Source organism: Chelonoidis abingdonii, chromosome 5, assembly GCF_003597395.2.
Source record: "Chelonoidis abingdonii isolate Lonesome George chromosome 5, CheloAbing_2.0, whole genome shotgun sequence".
Classification (NCBI taxonomy): domain Eukaryota; kingdom Metazoa; phylum Chordata; order Testudines; family Testudinidae; genus Chelonoidis; species Chelonoidis abingdonii.
In genome coordinates, this window is record NC_133773.1 from 88676571 (window position 1) to 88700723 (window position 24153).

A 24153-nucleotide genomic window follows, 5' to 3' on the forward strand; every position below is an offset into this window, starting at 1 on the left:
GTCACCCCTCAGCCATATGTGCATCCCCGTATCACTGTAGTGAGTGTTTATATTGAAATGTTACAGCAGCACAGCTGCAATTCTGCAACTGTGCCAATGTAGCAGTGTAAATGTAGACATAGCCTAAGGATCTATAAAACTGGCACAACTTCAGTTCATAAGATCACCTAAAACTCCTTAGCTGAGGTCAGAAGTAATCATAAACTGAGTAGTGTGATTCTTGTCTCCATTTATGCATGTCAAAGAATCACTCCACAATTTGGCCTGATGGCAAACTCAGTTTCTGAGAGGTCCAGAATGGCAATAGGAGTGGTTGCTGTAAATCAGGATGAATGTTATATTGACAGGAATCTCTCCAAGAATATACCAGATGCAAAATCAGCACTTTGAACTCTTCACTTCCAAAGTCAAGATAGGCTCTCAATATGTTTTTAAACTATGTGATCTCATGTTACAAGAAGGAAAGTGAAGAATTGTTCTCCTTAATCTTTGAGGCGAGGACAAGAAGCAATGGGTTTAAATTGCAGCAAGGGAGTGGATGTTATAAAAACTGTCAGAGCAGTTAAGCACTGGAACAAATTGCCTAAGGAGGTTGTGGAGTCTCCATCATTGGAGGTTTTTAAGAACAGGTTAGACAAACACCTGTCAGGAATGGTCTAGTTATTCGTTAGTCCTGCCTTTAGCACAGGGGGCTGACCTAGATGACCTATTGAGGTCCCTTCCAGTCCTACACTTCTATGATTCTATGGACATTGTTGCAGAAAATACGATAGTCCATTTCTTTTTTGAAAACACAGCACACTAAAAATTAAATTCCATACTTTAAAAAAAGTTCTACACAGACAGTATCATAGGGGGAAAAAACATGAGAGCTGCAAATACGTATGGTAGAAAATATATAAATGAGAGACTTCACTAAAAAGAATTTAGGGAACAAGAATGTAGAGAACAAAGTGAGTCATATTAGAGCTCTCCCTCACACATACAAACCGAATACAACTTATCTTTGCCTATAAAAGTTTGTATTGATTTCTGAATATTTACCCTTCAAAACAAATCTTTTGATTATCTGTTCTCTTCCCACATCTGTTGTATCTCCAAGATTGATGTCTATAAGTTATGATACTCCTTATCTGAATTCATTTCAGGATGAAAACCAGACTCTGTCCTTTAATGACTTTGACGTTTGTGTGTTCAATAAACTTAGGAGAGAGACTGATGGTGCAGATGTGCCCATAAGCTTTTTTTACTGAAGAAGCACAAAATAGCTTCTCTTCTTATTGACAGAGCCAAATAATTCATGGGATATAAAATTTGTTATGAAACAAAGAGGTCAGAATACATTAGAAAGGTATCATCTTAAAAAACGTATCTGACTTGTATGAAACTCTATACTAATTTTATCCACCATTCTTAGTGATGCAAGGCACAGAATACATTCAAGATAGTCAGTTAAGGAAATCATTCCTCTGAATCTAATATTGGTTTCCTCTTCTAATACCAGTTGCAAACATTATGCACCATAAATGAAGGACAAGTATTCATTTTACTGCTATGCATCTCTCACAGTAAATACATAAAAGGTTTGGGTTTCTGATTATTGGAAGGAACTTAGTGCTATCTCCCTACTGAAACTGATAATTTTCCTTAAGCTATAACAGCCTCTTGCTAGATATGTATCTAGCAATGTTGTATTAAACATAATTCAGACTCTATTTAGTTTATAATGGAGAAAAATGGGAACTCTTTAGGTTACATTTATAATACCTTTTAAAACTATCTTAGAATCACATCCTTGTAGTCCGGCAATGGGCCAGATCAATCTTTCCTGCGATAGGCTCCACAGCTGAAGGATGGGAACATTCCACCCACATTGTCCTGTTGGTAGGAAGATTTTGCCCCCTCTGAAATAGGCTTCATGGCCAAACCCTGGAGGATCACAGAATATCACCTGGCCATCTGCAGTGGCTTTTGTCCCTAGGGACTACAATACTTGCATATTATTAACGCTTTAGCGGCAAATGGATTAAATGGAAAAAGAATACAAATTTATTAGACTAAGTGACAGAGTTTTAAAGGTATTAAAGATGCAGAAAGACACCTAGTGGGATTTTTCACAAGCAAAATCAATGGAACCCTTACCCTAATTCCAAGTACCCTAAGAATAGGAACATTAAACCTAGCTCCAAGTATCCTACTCAGAAGGAACCTAATGCTAGATTGGGAACCCTTACCATTAGGAATCCTAACCGTAGCACCAAGAACCAAGAGATGTCATTAGACGAGGTTTTGGAACAAATTGATAAACTAAACAGGTATGAATCACCAGGACCAGATGGCATTCACCCAAGAGTTCTGAAGCAACTTAAATGCAAAATTGCAAAACTGCTAACTGTAGTTTGTAACCTATCATTTAAATCAGCTTCTGCACCAAATGACTGGAAGATAGCTAATGCTCCAGAGATGATCCTAGTAGCATTAGTACCATATCCAGAGGAACCCTAAAATTAAGGCAGGGAGGCTTACTCATAGGAAATCTAACATTAGCTCAGAGTAGCTGACCCAATGGAATCTATGGTTTTAATTACTCTAACCATAAGAGCCCTAACCCCTGGGTGGGGAGGGAGAGCCCTACTCCGTGAATCCCTAACTCTTGCCTAAAATATTAACTTCAGGATGGAACTTGGCATACTGAGGCTCAATATGAGAAGACATTTGCTATTCATTTCATGAGTCAAATAAAATACCAAAGGTTCCCAGTGTAAGTCATTACACAACAGCCAAAAGGCCAAAGAAAGATTTCCATTTAAAACTATTTTGTGTACAATATTGTTGAAAAGAAACAATTGTATTATGTGATTTTTCTTTTTCTCCATCCCTGAGATTTGTGTTTTCTCTCTGGGGAGGTAAGTCAACTTCTGAAGGGAATCCTTGGAGTATGTACTCTTGTTCTGTCGGGATCAGAATGTGATCTTCCTCTTTAGTGGCTAGGAGAGTGGGGTTAGGAGATGCTGAGCACAGTGGATCCTACTTCATACATTGTCTTCCATTGCAATCAGCAGGAGATGAGACTTCAGTATTGGAGGAGTGGCTGCAGATTTTGGAGCTGGAAAATTCCAGAATTAAGGTTTCCTGGGCAAATTTAATTTGCCCTTCTTATGCATATAAATTATGATACAACTTTTAGTTACATGATCCCATATTATTTTTTGCCACAAGATCCCCGCCCAGCTATTCAATATATTGTTTTCTCCTCATTTTTTAATGTGTGGCTCTAGGTCTTGTTTACTGTATACTTTCAATTCCTGATCTAACCACAGAATTATTTATTTCCTCACAAGCTTTTCTGTGGTGCTCATAAATATATTATCTCTGTCCTTCACAAACTTTAATATATCTTTATAAAAATTCATGGTGGGGGTATTATCATCATCTCCATTTTACAACTTGGGAGTTGAGGGACTGAGTGATTAAAGTCCAAACAGTCACTAATTTTAGGTGCTCAATTTAAGATAGTTTTGGCCTGATATTTCCAGTGTAACCTTTGTGCGGCTTGTCCTTATCCATCCCTCATGAACACAAGTTGAGGTCACACCATTCTATTTTGTTGCGAGCACATTCTTTCCATTTCTGGCCAAAGAGTTTTGTCATGGTCTCGGCCCAGCGTGTTTATGGTCTGCCCAGCGGTCACGTGTGGTCTTTGGGGATCCAGTCACTGATATGAGTTGTCCACCTATTCTCTTGCCTGCAAACTAAATGACCACCATCTTCACTTTGTGTCATACATTGCCTGCACTACATTGGTCACTTTGTATGCCTGCTGATCTCCTCATTTGGTATGTGAGCACAGATCAATATCTTACACATTTGCCTTTCCATTGCTTTCTGGGTTACAGCAAGTTTTTCTTCCTCAAATTTCATTGTTGGCCAGCTTTCTGCTCCATATATCATTGCTGGCAGAACAGTGGAGTTAAACAGTTCTTTCCTTTTCTTCATGGGCAGTTCATCATCCATTAGAGATGTCTTTATTTTATTGAAACTTGCCCAGCCAATCTTTTGCCTCCCACTGCAGTCTCCTTCGAATGAGTTGTCTCTGCTCAGCTGCTGACCCAGGTAAATATGTCGACCTCCTTGATTTCTTTCCCGTTTACAGTGATAATTCCTTCTGCAGAATGCTCATTCCGCATTTTCAGTGTATTGAGCATTATATGGCATTTTCTTTGTTCAGAGCACAGATTCCTTGACTTCAGTTGTAGCAGAAAGTGCTCAGCCCCTCTGAAAATCAGGCCAAAGGGTCTCTAGTTGGGAATTCAGAAAATGAGGAACATATGATTTGTGACTGACTGTGAAGAGTTTGGTTTAAGTAACTTGCCTAGCATCACATAAAATTCTATGGCACAGGAAGGGATAGCACTCAGATCTCCAGGGCAACATTCAACTGCCTTAAAACATTAGACTGTCCTTTCCTGTAATCTTCTGCATCAATCCAACACCTTCCAGCTTCTGCAACAAACGAGGGAGGCAGTCCTACAGCTAACAGTCTCCTTTACTACACTACCGTGATTTGCCCCCACAGCAAATCCATCACGTGCACTAAATAAGGAAGTGGTCAGGTGGAAAAACATATGATCACTTATTTAAAGACTATATCATAAATGCGTAAGTATGCACATGCATAAACACCGACAAGCTTAATTCTGACATTTCCTAACATCTGAGCTTGACTTTGGAAACCTTAATGTTCTTTTAATATAGTTTGTATGTGTGTAATTTCCTAACTTTTTAAAAAAGCAAACTGGAAAAAACAAATCCCATCTCTGTCATTCACATGGTTTAATCAACAGGGTTAGAATGTTTAGATTCACCACACAGACCTCTGCAAGTCTAGCTAATGGGGTAACTGATAGCAATAGTAGCTCGTCATCCTCTATGGAGACCTGCTTTAGAGGGGATTTGAGAAACACCCTTTATAGATATTTGCTGATGACAGTAGAGGACGTTTGAGACTCAGGAATCTTGGGATTGTGCACTAGTGTGCACAGATTCTTATGTCTGTCCCCCCCCCAAGCTTTTCTGCACCCTCCCCTCCAATCTGTACTAGTCCTGTCTCAGCCCCAACCCTGGCACCTTATCCCAGGTCCATTCTCCTTTCATACCAGTCCCAGTCTCCACTTCCCAGACTGCTTATCTCAGCCCCAATCTCCTTGCCCAGCCTACCCTGTCTCCCTTTGGACTCACCATCCATGGCCCACTCTCATCCCCCCACTCCAAGTCTTACTCTTCTCCTTCCCAATCCTAGTCTTCTTGCCCAGCCAGTCCCATTTCCCAGTTCCTCATCCACTCTCTCTTTCTCCTCCAGACATCCCACCCATGAACCCATCACCTTTCTCCCACTTTCTTCTTGCAGTTCTCCTCATGTACCCTGCTCCTCATCAGATCTGTCTTCTCTCCTCCATTTCCCCCAGTTGTTCCCAGTATCACTTTTGTTTTTCAGCATATCCCAGACTACTTTATCCCCTCATCTGATCTCAGTGTTACTCGCCCTCCAATAACTGGACACCATTTCTCTCTCTAGCCCTGGCATGAATAACACTCAGTCTGTGGGGATGGCATATGTAGGAGCTGTCAGGGGATGGAGTAAGGTATGTGGAGATGGAACCTTTGAAGATTTTAGCTGCTAAAATCTATCAAGTCTTTACTGAGCATGTGCAAACAGATCTTTTCAAAAGCTTGGCCAAATGTGGTTGGTTTTAGACTCATAGACTCGTAGGTCACAAGGGACCAATATGATCATCTAGTCTGACCTCCTGCACAAAGCAGGCCACAGAACCCTACCCATCCACTTTTATAACAACCCCTAACCCATGACTGAGTTATTGAAGTCCTCAAAATTGTGGTTTTGAAGACCTCAGCTGCAGAGAATCCATCAGCAAGTGACCCATGCCCACGCTCGAGGCGAAGGCGAAAATCCTCCAGGGCCCCTGCCAATCCGCCCTGGAGGAAAATTCCTTCCTGACCCAAATATGGCGATCAACTAAAACCTGAAGCATGTGGGCAAGACTCCACCAGCCAGCACCCAGAAAAGAATTCTCTGCAGTAAACTCAGATCCCATCCCATCCAACATCACCCTCACAGACCATTGAGCAGACTTATCTGCTGCTAATCCAAGATCATTGCCCAAATTAAACTATCCATCATATCATCCCTCCCATATTATCAAGCTTAGTCTAAGAGCCAGATAAGTCTTTTGCCCCACACTATCCCTTGATAAGCTGTTCCAGAACTTCACTTCCTAATGGTTAGAAACCTTCGTCTAATTTCAAGTATAGAAATTCTCCTAATATCCAGTTTGTACCCATTTGTCTTGTGCCACATTAGTAATTAAGCTTAAATATTTCCTCTCCCTCCCTTAACGTTAATCCCCCAGACTCTATTTATAATAGAGGCAAGCATACCCCCCGGAAGCCTTCTTTGGCTAGGCTAAAACAAGCCAAGCTCTTGAGTCTCCCTTTCATAAGGCAGGTTTCCATTCCTCGGATCATCCTAGTAGCACCGTCTCTGAAACCTGTTCCAGTTTGAATTCATCCTCTTAAACATGGGAACACCAAGACTGACAACAATATTCAGGTGGGTCTCACCAGCGCTTATATAACGGTACTAATACCTCCTTAATCCATGCTGGAATACCTCGCCTGGAGCACCGCTAAAACCGCATTTGCTTTTTTAAACGGACCACTATCGCATTGGCGGTTCATAAGACATCCCTGCTATCACCAAAATAGCCCCAAGGTCCTTCTCCCTCCTCTGCTTGCTCCAACTGATGGGTCCCAATGTCTTATCTAAAATTATTATTATTAAATCCCTAAGTCTGGCAAAAAATGACTGCACTCTTTCACTATTATATTTTCATCCTATTAAACTATAACTACTCCAGTTTACAAGGTGGTCCAGATCTTCCTGTATAGTATCATCGGTCCTTCTCCGTGTTAGCATAGTACCCCCCAGCTTTGTGTCATCCGCAACTTCTATTAGCACATTCCCCGCTCTTTGTGCCAAGGTCAGTAATAAAAAGGGATAAATAAGATTGGTCCCAAAACCAATCCTTGAGGACTCCCACTAGTAACCCTCCTTCCAGCCTGACAGTTCACTTCAGTACACCGCTGGAGTCTCCCCTTAACCAGTCTCTTATCCACCTTACAACTTTCATATCATATCCCCACACTTTGCCAATTTAACTATCGTTCCATGTGGAACCGTGTCAAATGCCTTACTGAAATCGAGTGTAAATTAGATCTATACCAACATTTCCTTGTCTAAGTAATCGGTCACCTCTCAAAAGAGGAGATCAAGGTTGCTTTGCAACGAAACCCCCATTCTTAGTAATCCAAAATGCTTGCATATATTCGTCCAAATTACCATGGACCTCAATGTCCTTAACTACTTTTCTCCTTTAAAAATTCTCTTTCCAAGACCTTACATACTACAGACGTCAAGCTAACAGGCCTATAGTTACACCAGATCACGTTTTTCACTTTCTTAAAAATAGAACTACGTTAGATTCTCCAGTCGTACGGCACAACCCCCGAGTTTACCGATATGATTAAAATTTTCGCTAACGGGCTCGCAATTTCATGCGCCAGTTTCCTTTAATATCCTTGGATGGAGATTGTCCGGGCCTCGCGATTTGTCCATTAAGCTGTTCAAGTTTGGCCTACTACTCAGATGCGGTAATATCCACTCCATATCCTCATTCCCGTTTAATATCCCTAAACTCCTCACTAGTCTTATAAAGACTGAGGCAAATACTTATTTAGAATATTGGGCCATGCCTAGGTTACCTTAACCTCCATTGCATCCTCAGTGTATAGAGGCCCCACTTCTTCTTCTTTGTTTCTTTTTAATTATGTGGCTGTAGAACCTTTTTTACTATTGGTTTAATTCCCTTTGCAAGGTCCAGTTCTAAATGGCTTTTAGCCTTCCTCACTTTATCCCTACATGTTCTGACCTCACTAAGGTAGCTTCCCTTGCTCAAATCCTGCTTTCTTCCACCCCTGTAAGCTTTCTGCTTTTTCCTAATCCTCTCTCTGAGATGCTTGCCTCATCCAGCTTGGCCTGCAACTCCTGCCCATGGTTTTTTTCCTCTCTTCTTGGGATGCAGGCTTCCGACAGTTTCTGCAGCTGCTACTTAAAGTAATTGCCCAGGCCTCCTCCGCATTTAAATCCACAAGTTCCTCCGTCCAATCCACTTCCCTAACTAATTTTCTTAACTCTAAAATTAGCCCTTGGAGAAGTCAAAAACCCTAATCCCAGATCTACCTTTGTTTATTTGTTTATCCTTCCATCTAGTTTGAACTGAATCAGCTCATGATCACTCGAACCAAGGTTGTCCCCTACCACCATTTCTTCTACGAGGTCCTCACTGCTCACCAAAACCAAATAGCAAAAGGCACGTCCCAGACACAAAGGCCATCACCTGCCACATCTCAAATCCTTGCTCCAAAAATTGCCAGAATTATTTTAACAGTGCAAAACAATGTATTTTTCTTTAGCTTCATTTTCAGAAATGGCTGAACTATTTTGGGTGAAACTCTCCACAAAAATTCAGCCTGAGGCAGACACCTAGCATGGAAAATTTCAGCCTAAGTAGTTAAAGTTTAGCAAAATTATAGACAACTGTAAAGAGTTTTACAGTCAGAAGTGTCAAGCCTCCTTAATAATAGATGGGGCTGGTGGCCCTGCCTATGATAATGTACTTGTTTATCAGTAATAAAACTCTTTAATCTAGTTCATATCTGCTGTAAGGAGACACTGCTCCATTTATTTTATTGGAGTTACCCACTTACATAAGATCTGATTCTGGCACTTCCTCTTTTTCATTAATCTTATATTGGAGATAAACTTAGAATAGAATTCTCCCTATCTTAATTTTGCTGTCTTCCCACTAGCTAAAGCACTGTACATGCTCAATACATGTCTGGAGTTTGGGTTTCTGGAAACATTCCTAAATTAAATCAGTTCTGGGGGTTCTATGGAAGTGTGAAGTCTTTTCTTACACAAGAGTGTACCAGATTCGAAATTTCCCCCACAACCCAAGTAATGACCCATTTATTCATAATGTTGCACCTTATTAAACAAAATATATTTTAAGTATTCATGATACAAATGATGTTTAATTCTACGTGTCATATGGCAGCTGATATAAAATTTATTAATTATAATATTAAATAAAAATAGAATTAATGTAGCAACAGTACCCTATTAACTTAGCAAGAGATTTTGCATGTTTTGGACTAACGTTGTGACCCAATGTGAAACTAAACTATTATTTAGGGTTGGCTATTCTAACGGTGCACTGTTTCTTCCACATAATTAAGTGTCCAAATAAATTCACAGAAATTGGAGACATAACAAATGGGCTAATTGATCGCCATATTTGGGGTTTGGATGGAATTTTCCTCCAGATCAGATTGGCAAAGAGCCTGGAGAGTTTTCACCTTCCTTTGCAGCATGGGGCACAGGTCTCTTGAAGGTTTAAATTAGTGTAAATGGTGGATTCTCTGTAACTTGAAGTCTTTAAATCATGATTTGAAGACTTTGGTCACTCAGCCAGAGGTTATGGGTCTATTACAAGAGGGAGTTGGTGAATTTCTGTGGCCTTCAATGTACCTTCAATGTGCAGGAGGTCAGACTAGATGATCACGATGATCCCTTCTGACCTTAAAGTGTGTGAGTCTACAAAAAGTCTATGGGTCCATGCTCATGCATTGCAAGCCCACAGGTCAAAACCTCTCTAGGAGTGGAATAGAGAACCCCATCTGCTTGTCCTTTCTTTTACCAAGCAATGGCTGGACATGGTTTGACTGCATATACAATCTTGGCCTTACTCTGCATTGACCTCAGATGATGGCATCTCCTAGCTTTGGACTGTGCTTGCTTTTTTTTAGCATTGGGGCTTAGGTGTAACTCTCTAAGAGATAATGAATAAGTACTGTGGTTTAATGCTATGTTAGTGCAACTTAATTATGAAGATGTTGAGCTTGTTCTTTTTCATTCATTCCTATTATTGAGTTTTAGAAAAAAATTGCATTGAAGAATCATTAGAGCGGAAGACAAATGTTTATATCACTGTTTAAATTGAGTGAGTTTCATGGATGCTAGACAAAGCATTTTCCTTTTCCCCATTAATTTACCTGACACTTTAGAAAGCTTATCCTTATGGGCTCTGAAGCAAAGAGAGAACACAGAACATCACACCTAACTTACATTTATAAAGGGGAAAAAAGCAATTGGAGTAAGGAATGACACAATATTCAGTAATGCAATTAAGCACACACTTAATGTAAAGTACATGCTTAATTTCTACAGAAGTAATTCAGACATAGCATGTACTTAAATGTTTTGCAAAGCAGAGATGGACTCAAACATACACGTAAAGGTTTTGCTGAATTGGGGACAGAGTTAACTAGAAGAAGAGAGGGAAGTTGAGAGGTGAGAGTACAGATGATGAAGTAGTACAGGGAATAATAAAAGAAAAGAATGGAATGAACTGAAAAAAAACAATGCAGATTATTCTATAGGTATACATCTAATGGACTATATGTTGGTGTCTGAATTTGTCTGCTTCTGATATCAAGCCTGAGGCTATACTAAAAAACTGTCAGATCAATTCAGGAAAAAAATAGAGGAACTTTAATCTATAGTTATTAAATGAACTATAAAAAAATTGCAGAGAAGTCCAGTGTGGCTGCCTGTCTAGATACAATATAGTGATGTTCTTAGATTACACCGCTCTACAGCCCAAATGCTTCTGAAATAAATGTAGTCAAACTTTACTAATTCTGGGTCACTGAGAACGAAAATGATGCTTAAAATTGTTGACTGGCTCTAGTCTAGCTATTGAGCTCCAGACTACAGCAGTGGAATCTCCTGGCAGGTGATGTTAGGGTTTCCATGTTCCGTGACCGTCAAAAGGATCTTGTCCTATTCTTCTTCATGGAAGGTGATTGTAGCCTGCAACAATCGATGGTGGTGATGGCAGCCTTTCAACATTGTTCACAATCCAATGGAGTGGAGACTGTTCATTGATCATCAAGACGAGTCCTTAAGTCTGTTTTGCTGCATAATGGCAATGTTTTTGCCATCAATTCCAGTTGGTCCATACAGTCCATATGAAGGAAACCTATGACAACATGAAACAACTTTTGAGGTGCAGTAAACTATGACCAACCATCGTGGTAGCTTTGTGGTGATTGAGGGTTGTTGCCTCTTGGTTGGTCTGCACAGACTGAGTACATAAAGTACTGCTGTTTTCTCTGCAAATGGGATAGTCGTGCAAGAGATTTCCACTACATCAAGAAGATTGGCCACTCCGACAGTCATTGGACCTGGGAAGAAAGTGTTCAGCATCCACCACTAGTTTGAATCAAGGAGATTTTTGTTCCACCCTTACACATCAAGCTGGGTCTGATGAAGAACTTCCGTCAAGGCCATTGACAAAACACAAGGCAGCTTTCAAGTACCTCCGTGGAAAATTTCCAAAGGTTAAGTGAGCTAAGATAAAGGAAGGTGTCTTCGTGGTCTCAGATTCGCTGACTTCTTCGAGATGATGCATTTGACCAATGCACTGCGTGCAAGCAAAAGACGTTCATAGAAAGCCTTCCAGTTAGTGGCAATACAATGTTCTCGGAAAACAAGGCAGACAACTACAGGTTGCTTGGTGGAAAACCTCTCAAGGCATACAAAGGCCTTGCTTGCAACATGTTCACTATAAGATACATTTTTTTGCACTCTCATCTAGATTTTTTCCCACCGAATGCGGAGCAGTGAGTGCGACGAGCACGGTGAGCAATTTCACCAGGACATTGCAACAGATGAGAAAGCTATCAGGGCAAATGGAGCCCATCAATGCTTGACAGACTATTGCTGGACCAGTGAGCAAGAGATGCTCCATTTAAATGAATACAAGAGACAACCCAAGAAGCACCGGAGTAGACACTCGAATAGGACTAAACTATCGTACATAATGAGTTTTTTTGCCTTTTGTTTCATAATAAAGCTTTTCTTTTCTCACCCTTTTGCTGATTTTAAAGTGTTACATCCAACACGGCCATGTTAAATTATTATCATTTAAAGCAACCCATAAATACATGAAAAGGACTAGGTTTACAAATTTATGCCATTTACAACTTTACAAACTCTACTATCTACACAATATACATAGACATAAAATGTAAAAACTTAAATATCTTAGAAACAGTAGCCGATCAGTTGTTTTAATTGTCATATTTGAATTCAGCACATCCAAATACATAATAAATATCACATTTTATCTCTGAAGCAGACGACTTCTCAAAAATTGTAGACCAGTGTTAGAAGAAAGGTTTGAAACTGCAACGTTTTTTGGTACATTTTCTGCAATTTTATATATTTTCTGTAAGAGACGGGGGTATATTGAACCATTTTCTCAGGCTTCTTATTAAAAGGCAATGACAGGATACAGGACACTTGAATCATAATACATAGCTGCATCACAACAAATAAAAATAATGCATTAGAAAACCAAAACATGCTAACGTAAATACTATTTGAGGGAAAAGAAAAAACTCCCACTGAATTCTACTTCAAATTTTGTGAATCTCGTATTCTCCAGTTTCCCAGCCCCCATTTCTAACAATCCTAGAGATTACAGAGGGAAGTACCATGAGATGTAGTCAAAACAGGATTGGATTTAACATTGCTATAACTGAGATGGAGAAACTTCTGCCCTTGAATAGGCAGAGGATTGAACAACAGATTCCCATGAGCAGTGCTGGTCTTACATACAGGACACACAAAGTTCATTCTAGTTCTAGACATTTTACCTGTTCTAAAGGTATTCCCTGTTTTAAGCATAGGGGATATGGACAAAATCTTGGCCCCTCTAAAATCCATGGCAAAACTCCCAATGACTTCAGAGAGAGGATTTTACCCTATCTTTGAAAAGTATAATAGCTCTAAAACCAGCTTTTTAGGAAGGGAATTTCGGAACATTTTAGGAAGGAAATTTCAAAAAAACCACTTATCACAGTTGGCAAGTGTTATCATTCAAGTCAATGGAAAACCCATTGATATCAATGGAAGCAGAGATAGGCCAATACTGACTGCATTTGAAAGTTGTGCACTTAAATCTCTCATTTATTACAAGCAACACAATTCACTTTTTGGGGGCCTTGACAGATATGGGAATGAATAGACCAGCCTACTGTTGCTTCCCAGGAATAAGAGAATATGGTAAGGCAATTCTAAACCCAGAGTGAAATCCTTGCCCCACTGTATTCAGTGGTAACTATCATTCTTTCTCACCTCTTAGCACTAAGCAGCAGGACTGGAGCAGTAGGAGAAAAGTCATGACATTATTCTCACGTTTTTAGGTTTTTTGGGCTCTGCATAATGCAAGGTTGGTGTTTCCCAGGAACGCTTTCCATTTCTAAGTTCTAAGAAATTACCTAATATCTAGAACTTCTTGAATAGTGCAACAATTCAGAGTGATGATTTTATTTGAGAACATTCACAGCATTTGTATTTGTTATTGAATGTTCATAAATTAAAAACCCAACTGTCATAAACATAGAGATAAGGGTAACATAAAATCCCTCCTGGGAAGTTGTACTAATTTGCTGTACCAGACAGGGCCAGCTTTAGGAAGTGCGGGGCCCAATTTGAACAGTTTCGACGGGGCCCCGACAGGGATGACTAAAAAAAAAACCAAAACAAAACAACAAAAAACACCTGTAAAAAAAACACGTGGGGCTTGTATTTACCAGGCGGTGCTCTGAGTCTTCAGCGGCACTTCGGTGGTGGGTCCTTCACTTGCTCCAGGTCTTTGGTGGCACTGAAGGACCCGGTGCCAAAGACCTAGAGCAAGCGAAGGACTCACCGCCGAAGTGCCGCTGGAGACCTGAAACGCTGCCAGGTGAGTAAAAATTAAAAAGGCGCCTCTAGCCGGGGAAGGGATTCTCACTGGGTGCGGGGCCCTCTTAGGCACAGGGCCCGATTCAGGGGAATTGGCGGAATTGGCCTAAAGCCGGCCCTGGTACCAGTAAGGGGTTAAGAAGCTCAAATAACGTAGTTGGCACCTGACCAGAAGGGCCAATGAGGAAAGAAGATACTTTCAAATCTGGGGGGGGATGGGGGTTGTTTGTGCTCTCTTTGTTGTTCCCTCTATAGATGGAGAGAGAGACCAGGCAGGGACAACATCTCCTGAAAACATACCTGAAATAATTCATCTGCAATTACAAAAATTGTAAGTAAGGCAAGGTAATGCATTAGATTATCTTTTGTTTTAGCTTGTGAATTTTCCGTGTGCTAAGAGGTAGTTTTATTCCTTTTTTTGTAAATGTTAAGCTGAGTTCAGAAGGGAATCCTCTGTGTTTAAAATCTTTTTATTACCCTGTAAAGTTACCTTCCATCCTGATTTTGCAGGTGTCATTCTTTTACTTTTTTCTTTATAATGAAGTTCTTCTTTTAAGAACCTGATTGATCTTAGTGTCCTATAAAGGGTTTGGGCTGTGCTCACATTGCTAACATATTGGTTGGTATATTTTCCTTAAGCCTCCCCAGAAAAGGTGGTGAAGGGGTTTGGGGGTTATTTTGGGGGGATAGGGCTCCAAGTGAACCTTCCCTGATTTTTTGTTTAAATCACTTGGTGGTGGCAGCAATACCATCCAAGGAAAGGGAAAGGAATGTATGCCTTGAGGAAGTTTTAACCTAAGCTAGTAGAATATAAGCTTAGGATGTCTTTCATGCAGGTCCCCACATCTATAACCCAGAGTTCAAAATGTGGAGGGAACCCTGACACCAACTCTAAGGGGAAAAACACTGAATATGTTTAAAAATGTGAAAATTGCTGAATACATTCTATGATGAATATTATTTACCATGTCTACTGAAGTATATTTATTTATAATTACAAGTGGCCCAATTCTGTGAACTGAGTAGTACTTTACTCTTTGAGCAATCCCACTACTTAACATGAGTAAGTATGAAAGTCTCTGGCCAAGAGAGTGAAAAATTGATTATTTTCCTGATCCAGTTTCCAAACACACAGACGAAGCAATCAATTAGATGGATCTATCACCTCAGGCATGATTCTCAAAAATGAGCATTTGAATTTTGTAGCATGGAATGCACCCAAAATTGTACCCACAATCGTTAGAGTAGAGAGGGTACAGTAAGTGCATGTATAAATTGTGAACTAATGATCCATCTACTCAGTGTGATCTGCCTTGATGCAATTTGCACATGCAACAGACTAAATTTCAAATGCAGTTGTAGGCATCGGTATTTTGAAAAAAATAACCTCATCTGACTATGGTGAAAAGATGTATCCCCTAACAGTCACTAGACACTATGCTGAACTCTCAAGTGACAGTCTCTTTTTACATCACAACACTAATTCTGAGCTGAGATGAGTGGCTATATAATTTTACAAGTCACAGGTATTTAAAAAGTATGTGATGTGTCTTCAGAGAAGCCGTAAATATTAGAAACATTGCTGTTTATCTTCATGCCTTAAGTGTTTTTCCCCACCCTTCTAACTATATGCGTTATGGCTCCAATGAACTCCAGACTCATGGATGGCTAGAAGTTCTGTTAGAGAATTTAGGATTGTTACACTGGAAACAACTAGTACATTCCTGAAGGCATCTATATTTAACGTGTTTTTAAAAGCATTAATAGGCTAAAATGCTTGAGAGAATATGCTTTATTGTTATTTGTGGGAATTCTCCTGGATATGAATATACAACTTGAATTTTCCACTGACTCAAGCTTTGGGCAAGAGCATTTTAAACAAAGCTTGTGGTGTTATTTTGAAGTTTATGGTTTAATTCTTTCACATAAAATGTTGGCTTTAAGAACAGCCATTGCTTCTTTGGCAACACTGTCTGATATCCAGGTCATTTTCTAAATTACATGTTTTACACTTTCATTTTTGAAGTTTTCCCTTCTCTATTTCTTGTTGTTGCTGTTGCTTTTAAAGTTAAATTATTTGAATGATATTTTATTACACTAAGAGTATTCTCACTGGGCCAGTTTGCACAGTACTGAGCAAGGATTGCAAGCTGCAGGAGCTGCGCCAGAAGGCAAAATGGCCCAGATTTTTAAAAGATGGTTAGGTATTGCTGTTCTCAACATTGCCTGGCCTAAGTTATTTCAGCTCATTTTCAAAACTGACTGACATACTTAAGCTCTGAAGTGTCATTGAAAATTAATGGGACTTGGACTCCAAAGTGCCTAAGGCTATGGCTACACTACAGAGTGTACAGTGGTGCAGCTGCACAGATGCAGCTGGGCTGCTGTAGCACTGCTTGCATGGCCACTGTAAGCCACGAGGAGAGAGTTCTCCTGTGGACTTAATTGCTCCAGCCCCCACAAGCAGCAGCAGCTATGTCGTCAGTTGAAGCTGTCCAACTGACATAGCACTGTTCACATTGGTGCTTAGGTCAGTATAACTTACGTTACTTGGGGTGGGGGGGGACTTATTCATACCCCCGAGCAACATAACTTATACTGACTTAATCTGTAATGGGTTCATAGCATAAGTCTCTTTTGAACATGGGATTTAGCAATCTAAAATACTTGTGCCTTACAATGGGCTTGTCTTTCAGACACTGTCCTCTGAGGCAGTTCCTTTCCTGCTTCTCCCTAGTTTAGAGTAATTTGCTGCTGGCCTTTAGTCCTAGCAAATTATTCCACACCTATGTGCCATCTGTGCTGGCTGGTGCACCTTTCTTCCTGGTCAAATGGGTAGTGGGTATATGCACAACATCTGCTTATCCCTGTGCACCTGAACTCAAAGTCTGCATCTCATGCAGAGGCATAACAGAGACTTTTATTCCCCCATCTATGGATGCAAGAGCATGTACTCCAAGTCATAATCTAGTCCTTAATGTTAGCACAGTGCTTTAAATTTGTGATGTGCTATGTTAGTGCTGATTATTATTTTATGTTTACATTAAGTTTTTAGGGAAGCCCTAAAGCATATTGTGACAAAGTTCCTCCTCTACCTTGGTGGGTCCTGCGCTTATTGGCGGATTTGTTCACCTCAGTGATCTTCCCCTCTCGTGGAACCCACAGTCTGGGTCAGCTCCTCCTATGTCTGATCAGGAGTTGAGAGGTTTGGGGGGAACCCAGGCCCGCCCTCTACTCCGGCGTCCGGAGGTTGGTACAGAATCCGGGCAACGGGCCAGGTTTTGGAGAGAGGGCCGGATACCGAGAGCTCCAGGACAGGACCAGCTTGATTACGTCACGAGGGAGGACAGAGATATTTATAGGGAGAGCCCAGTAGCTTCAACGTGCCAGTTTGACGGAGACGGAGATTGCAGGTAACGCCGAGATAGAGCAGTGGACCGCTAACGGTGGGTTAAGTGCGGGTGGGAGGGCTCGACTGCCACCCGTCCCGACCACAGGCCAGATCATTACCCAGTTAACCGGGAGGAGGCCAGCGGAGGGTTTCAGCCTGCCAAGCCTCCACCCCGTGGCCAAGTCGCCCGGAGTCCTGGACCACGAGGAAGCACAGTCGTCAGGTATGCCGACAGGACCAGCTGCGAGCGTCCGCTCCCGAAGCACCAACCCGCAACCTGCTCGGCGGAAGGAGACAGAGGAGGGCTCGATCGCCAGGGCGTACAGCTGGCCCGAGAGGGGGCACCCCTGCCGCACTCCCCGCACCGAGCTGACCGGCTCGTCAGGGTCCATTGAGCCTGACCAGACATCCGCAGAAGCGTAACAGCACCTGGAGAAAACCCCACAAAACGGGGTCGCGAAGCCGAACGCTCGCAAGAGTAACCCAGGAGAATACCCGTGATCATCCTGTCGAACGCCTTCTCCTGATCCAGGGACAAGAGGGCGAATGAAAACAGACCATCCCTACACCAATTCCAGAAGGTCCGGACCAGATAACATTATCAATAGATAGTGCGGCCCGTGGACGGTGAGTAGGTCTGGTCTGATGGACCACGTCCGCCGCACGGACTAGACGCAGCGAGATGGCTTGCAATATTTTGTATCCGTGCTGAGTGAGCGAGATGGGACGCCAATTCCGTAAGGTCACGGAGGTCCCCCTCTTTGGCATAAGGCGAGCACAGCTCGCCTGCACGAGAGAGGAGGACCCCGCTCTGCAAAGACCGGCCGAACGGTGACCAAGGTTCTGGGCCGAGAATCGTCCCAGAACAAAAGCGGTCAGAACTCCCGGTAGCCGTTCATGCCGCGGAGATTTATTGGTGGGCATGCGACGGAGGCTTTCCGAGAATTCGGCCAAGAGTGAGAGGCAGCTCTAGCCGTGTTTCCGGTTTGCCCTGCCGACCATCGGGAGCCTCTCCAGAAGTACTCGCAAGCGTGAGGATCAGTTCGATCGGGGAGAAAAGGGCAGTGTAGAAGGGCCCTGGCCCTCCCGCACATCTCCGCTGGGTCCGTGAGGGGGGTGCCGTCCTCCGCAGGAGGCAGGTGACGTGTTTCTGGCCCCCTTCTTTCTCTCCAGGGCGTAGAAGAAGCGGGAGCCCAGCGGTCCCATCTCCCGAAGGAGGTGGATTGCGGGATCGAACAAAAGTACCTTGGGCCAGAATGGTACTCGAGGGCTCGAAGCTCCTTCCCCGCTTCTCCCGGCACGCTCCGCATCGAGGGATGGATCCTCGGGGCGGTGGCCAGAACGCCTCTCCAGCTCCAAGACCTCCGCTCAGCTGCTTCTAATGGCCGCATCCTCGCCGGTGCACCGGGTGTAGAGGCAGAAGAGCCGGGCGCGCACCTTCCCCAGAATCCCACCAGGTGTGGGAAAAGGCGCGTATTGCAGCCCTCGCCAGGCCTGCCAGAACTCCCGGAAAGAACGCACGAAGCCCATCCCTCCAGCAAACTATTATTAAAGTGCAAATAGGCCGGCCCCGGCCTCCTCCGCGCAGAGAGACGCGTGTCACGCGTGGCAAGATGGATGATCCAAAAGGGGCCGGCCGAACGCCGGCAGGAGTGGGCCCCGGAAAAGGTGGAAACGTGAATAGATAACATGCGGTCCAGCCGGAGAGGCACGACCGATGGCTCCACCCGGGACGAAGTCGTCGAAACGTCGTCCGGGTGGTGGTCGCGCCAAGACGTCCACCAAGGAGTGGCGTTCGACAATCTCCGGAGGACGTCGCTGGGGGCATGGGACTGCTCGGGTCCCGAGCGGTCCGTTCCTCAAGGGTGGTATTAAATCCCTTGAGGAGGCACCACGAGGATCCAGGAGCCGAGGAAGGCGGACGCCTGCTGATAAAAAAGAATTCCGGGCCCGATGTCGGGGCAAAACATTGACAGATTCAAAAACCCTCCATCGCGGCCCGTAGGTGCAGGGCGGCCGCAAGAGCGACCCAAGCACCTTTTGGGCCGTAGGTCGGGGGAGAACAAGGTCGCCACGACCGGCCGCGCAAACCGAGAAGTGAGCTAGTAGGCCTCGTTCCCCCACTCCAGCCGCCAGCTAGCTCAGCGGCGGATCCGTAGGGTCTCCTGCAGGAAAGTCACAGAGTACCCCCCTCCCGGAGGTAGGAGAGCACCTGTTCCTCGAGACCCATCCAAGCCCGCGGGTGTTTAACGTTGCAAAGAAATGATGCGGTGCCATGAGGAGGGCTGAGGGGGGATCCTCGCCAGCAGACACGCCCACAGCCTCCGGCAGGCCGCGCAACAATCCGTGACCTACCCATAGGTGCTAAGATCAACGGAAGAGGCGGACCGCTGGTAGGGCCGCGGCGGCCTGCTCCTGGTCCTCTTACCCTCCCCCATGAGGGCCTCGCGGCCCGGAGGACCTGAAATGGAATCTCCCCAGCGCTGGAAAGCGCAGAAGCTGGACTTTGTACGGGAGCCACGGACGTCCTCTTGAGGATCCCGCAGCTCCTCCCTGAGCGGCATGGGGGGGAACGGGGTCACTGATCGACGAACCTGTCCCCCCCAGTGGGGCCCGTCAACAGCCCCGTGCCCACCTGAGGCGGCAGGCAGGGGCAGACCCCCCGACCGCGGCGTCCGATGGGCTGACGCACGCGACCGCCCCTCTCCCCGTTTTAACAAGGGGTGGCGGAAGGAGAACAGCAGCCCTGGTGGGGTCGGGAAAAAGAAAAAACTAGTGGAAGCCGCACCCTGGGGGTATTCCCAGGGGCGGCGCACTGGCATCAAAAAACAGGAGGTGGGGGGGAAAGGACAGGGCTAACAAGGAGTAGGGCGGGGATCAGGGAGAGATCCGTGAAGGGGGGGGGGGCAGGAGACCGGAACCCTAGCCCCAAATGGTGAGCCCTGACGGTGGCTCCTCGCTGGCTGGCTCAAGGATCTGGGAAGTGAGAAGGGGACCCTAATGATGCCGGGCGGCAGCCATTGTGGCCACAATGAGGCAAGCCTCGGCACAGAGATAATGTTTGTCATGGGGTCCCCGCCTAAGGAAAGAGGGGGCGGAGTGTCCTCCACACCCAAAGAAGGACACACCCTGGGAACCGGGTCCTGGCAGTGGGGCACTGGCTGTCGCCCCAAGGGGCTCAGCAGCCATCAACAGGCGCCACCGCGAGCGGTCGATGGAGAAATCCCAGGGGACCCTCAGGGGCGGGAGCAGAAGCAGCGTCAGGGGGAAAGGACTTGGGGACAGGGGGTCAGACCAGGGCCCGATCTCCTATAGATGGAAGGGAGACATCACCGTCCACACCCCAGGCCCTCCCGCCTAAGCTACCCGAGGCACACCCACGCTCGTCATCGTTAGAGTCGTTGAGTGGGGAAGGGGGCAGAGAGGCTCCTTGGGGGCTTACACGGGAAGGACCCGGAGGAGGGGCGGCGTTACCCTCCGGTGCTGCCACGACATCCAGCCGGCACCACGACATGGAGTTCTCAGGGGGCCAAGGCGGAAGGGCTCGTTCCTTGTGCCCCCTTCCTGCTCTTCGGGGGGCCTCGAATCTGAAGTTTGTACAGTGCAAAACTCGAGTCCTTCCGCTTGCCCTCCCTTGCACTAAGGACCAGCCTCCATGGCATAATTCGCGGGGGCTGGCCTAACAGGGTCCGGATCGGGGGGCAAGGGCAATGGCTCAGGGACTCCAGAGTGCAGTGGTGGAGCAGAAGTGAGGGAAGATTCCCCCTGGGATGAGCCCTCTCACCCACGCCCGGCGGTATCCCCAGCTGCACCCTCCCCACAAGCGATGACCGAGAGGAGGAAGGAGGGGCAGCTTCGGGTGCCGGCAGCCAGGGTCCGGCGATGACAGGGCCGGCACCGTGCCGGGGCTCAGGGTCCCGGACGCTCTCCGTGCTGGGCCAAGGGGCATGCCTCCGGATGTGCCCCATTCGCCCGGCAGAGGTAGCACCGGGCCTCCTCCTTGAATAGTGCACCCGTAGTGGCCCCCTGGTAAGGGGACGCGAGGAAGGACTCGAGCGCACCTCCCGCACGGCGCGCTGCGGCCGGCAGTTGAAGCTGCACTTGCCGGCGTAAAGAGAGGACGTGACGGAAGGGCGGGGTCCCCTTGCAAAGCCCAAGGGAGGGGCTGATGACGAGATAGGCCGCCCCAGGGCAGAAAGGGCAGGCAACAGGGCGGCAATTGGGCAGGAAGGAGGACGGATTTCAGGACCCAAGCAGACCCAACCAGGTCTTCCAACGCTCCAGGGGACGAACACGCCCCCTAACCACGGCTAGGCCAGCTATCTACCGCCTCCTGGGCGCGGCCTCCCAATGCGAGGAAAGAAAGAACGCACCTTTCCCGTACATTCTGGAGGCCCGCCATGATGCCATGGGCCCCACCACCCTCTGCCAACGCACCGCACTAGGTCTCCGCACGTGGGGCCGAGGCGGGCACAGGAGGCAAACGGACGCCGGTGCTTCCTGGTCAGAGGTGGAAAAGGGTCCCCGGCCGCTGTAGAGGTGGTGTAAGCGTGGTCGGAGGAGGCGGCGCAGGCGGGGGGGCTGCCGCCACTGGGCGTATGCCTTGGGGGCCGAGGAAGGGACACCCGCAAGAGCTGGTGGAAGGATAGCGGGGAAGGCATGACCGCAGCCGGAGCCGGGACCTGCAGCAGTGGGCAAGGTTACGCCATGGAGGCCTGGCCCTTTTTAGGCGGGGCCACTTACCGCGTCTTCCACCCGACCCTTCCCACTGGCCTGGGGGGGAGCTCCCCCGAATCGGAAGGGGGAGGGAACGTGCAAGCAAGCGAGGAAGGCTCCCCGGTACCTCGCGCTGCCAGTGCCCCAGAGGGGCAGGTAGGTGGATCAGCAGCGGCGGTCGAGGATGGGCTAGGGCAGTGGACACGGGGGCAGGTGGAGGAGGGCAGTGGGAGCACGCGTGGGCTTCCCCTGCGCGTCCCTTCCCCGCCATAAACGAGAGCGAGGAGGGGGACAAACAGCGAGGGAGGTGGAAGGAGGAGAGGCGACACCCTCCACGCTAGGCTCGGGCAGGGGAGGAGGGTGCCAAAAGGGCAGGCTAAAGGGACGCTGGGACAATCAAGACCTAGGGGTGGAAGGATACAGGGCACTGACGCAGAGGGACTTCCGGCTCCTCCAGTTGGCACTGGGGTCCAGGGGGACATGGCAGAGATGGGCGGGGGTGCAGTGAACAAGGGGAACTCAAAATGAAGGGAAGGGCACAAGCCATGGGGGGGCGGTGGATCGCACGAGGGGAGGGACCAATCAGGGCTGACGGGAAGCAAAGGTGGGAGAGGAGAAGGGGCTAGCTGGGAACGAGGCAAGAGGGAAACCAACGGGGATAAGCTGCCGGGCTGGGCAGAAAATAGAAGGGCCACAGAGGGAAATCAGGTGGGGCAGACAAAAAAGGAAAAGGGGTCCAGTCCAGGGGGAGGGGAAGGTGGTGCACCCACAGGCACTGTGTGCAAAGTCAATTATAAGGCTGGCTGCTAAGCTGCAGCCAAACGATGGAACGGGCGTAGGTGGGTCAAGGCGAGCAGCTTCAGTCCCAGAGGCGGAGTCCAAGGCGAAGGAAAAACAGCAGCGGGGTGGTGAAGGGGGAAACGATGGTGGTGGGGGCGAAAAGGGAACACAGATGGACCTGGAGGGCAGCCCCACGCACACCCCCGGTGTCCAGACCAGACACAGTCCAAACCCCGACCAAAGAGCACAGGTTGAAAAAGAGGACCTCAGTCCAGGAATACCCCCTCCACATGGTCTTCACGTGGTCTCCAACAGCAGGCGGTCTCCTCCTCCTCCTTTACTCCTCGGCTACAGCTTGCCAGCAACTGCCCACAGCAGTTCCCAGCAGCTCCAGGTGGTGGTGACTGGTGTCCAGGCAAGGAGGGACCCCGCTCAGAAGGTGACCTCAGCACAAGAGCCGGGGTCCCTCCACCCCATCTCTGGGAAGCAGGCCACACCCTCCCCTCAAGGGCTGTAAGGTGGAGTAACAGCAGGAAACTGGGGGGGGGGAATCTACTAGCTAGCAGCAAGCTGATAGCAGAGAGAGGGGTGGGTGGTGTCGGCTAGCCAGCCAGGGGAGCAGCAGAAGCAGGAAGCGCAAGCAGTAGCAGCAGCAGCAGCAACAGCGAGCAGCAAAGGCCACGCCCAAGCCCAGGAAACAGCAAGCAGCAGCAGCCCTCTGCCTCTTTCCTCCACAGACAGAGCGGTCTTAAGGGAAAAGGAGCTAACTCCTGGCCACCAGGAGAAGCAGGGCTCTGTTCCCTCACAGGTATGTTAGTCCGCAGGCTAAACAAATCCCTAGGACGCTGGTACCAAATGGCTAGTTGCTCCAGGTTAATAAGGCACCCTGGAGCCCCAAAAAATTTAAGAAAAAAATCCTTTTTCCCCCTTAAGAAAAAAGCCAAAAAAAAGGTTTAAGAAAGGAGAGCTACTTTAATTAGAACACACTGCAGCCAATCAAGGCAGGCTAATCAGGGCACCTGGGTTCCAAAAAGGAGCTCACTCCAGTCCAGGCAGGGAGGAGCCAGAGGAGAAGGAGTGTGTGGAGAGGAGCTGGAAGCAAGAAGGCAAGGAGCTTGAGAGTGGAGAAAGTGTACTGCTTGGAGATTGAGGAGACAAGCGTATCAGACACCAGGAGGAGGTCCTGTAAGTGAGGATAAAGAAGGTGTTTTGGAGAAGGCCTTGGGAAAGTAGCCCAGGGAGTGTAGCTGTCATTCCAGTTCTGTTACAGGAGGCACTATGACAGCTGTTGATCCAACAGGGCCTGGGCTAGAAC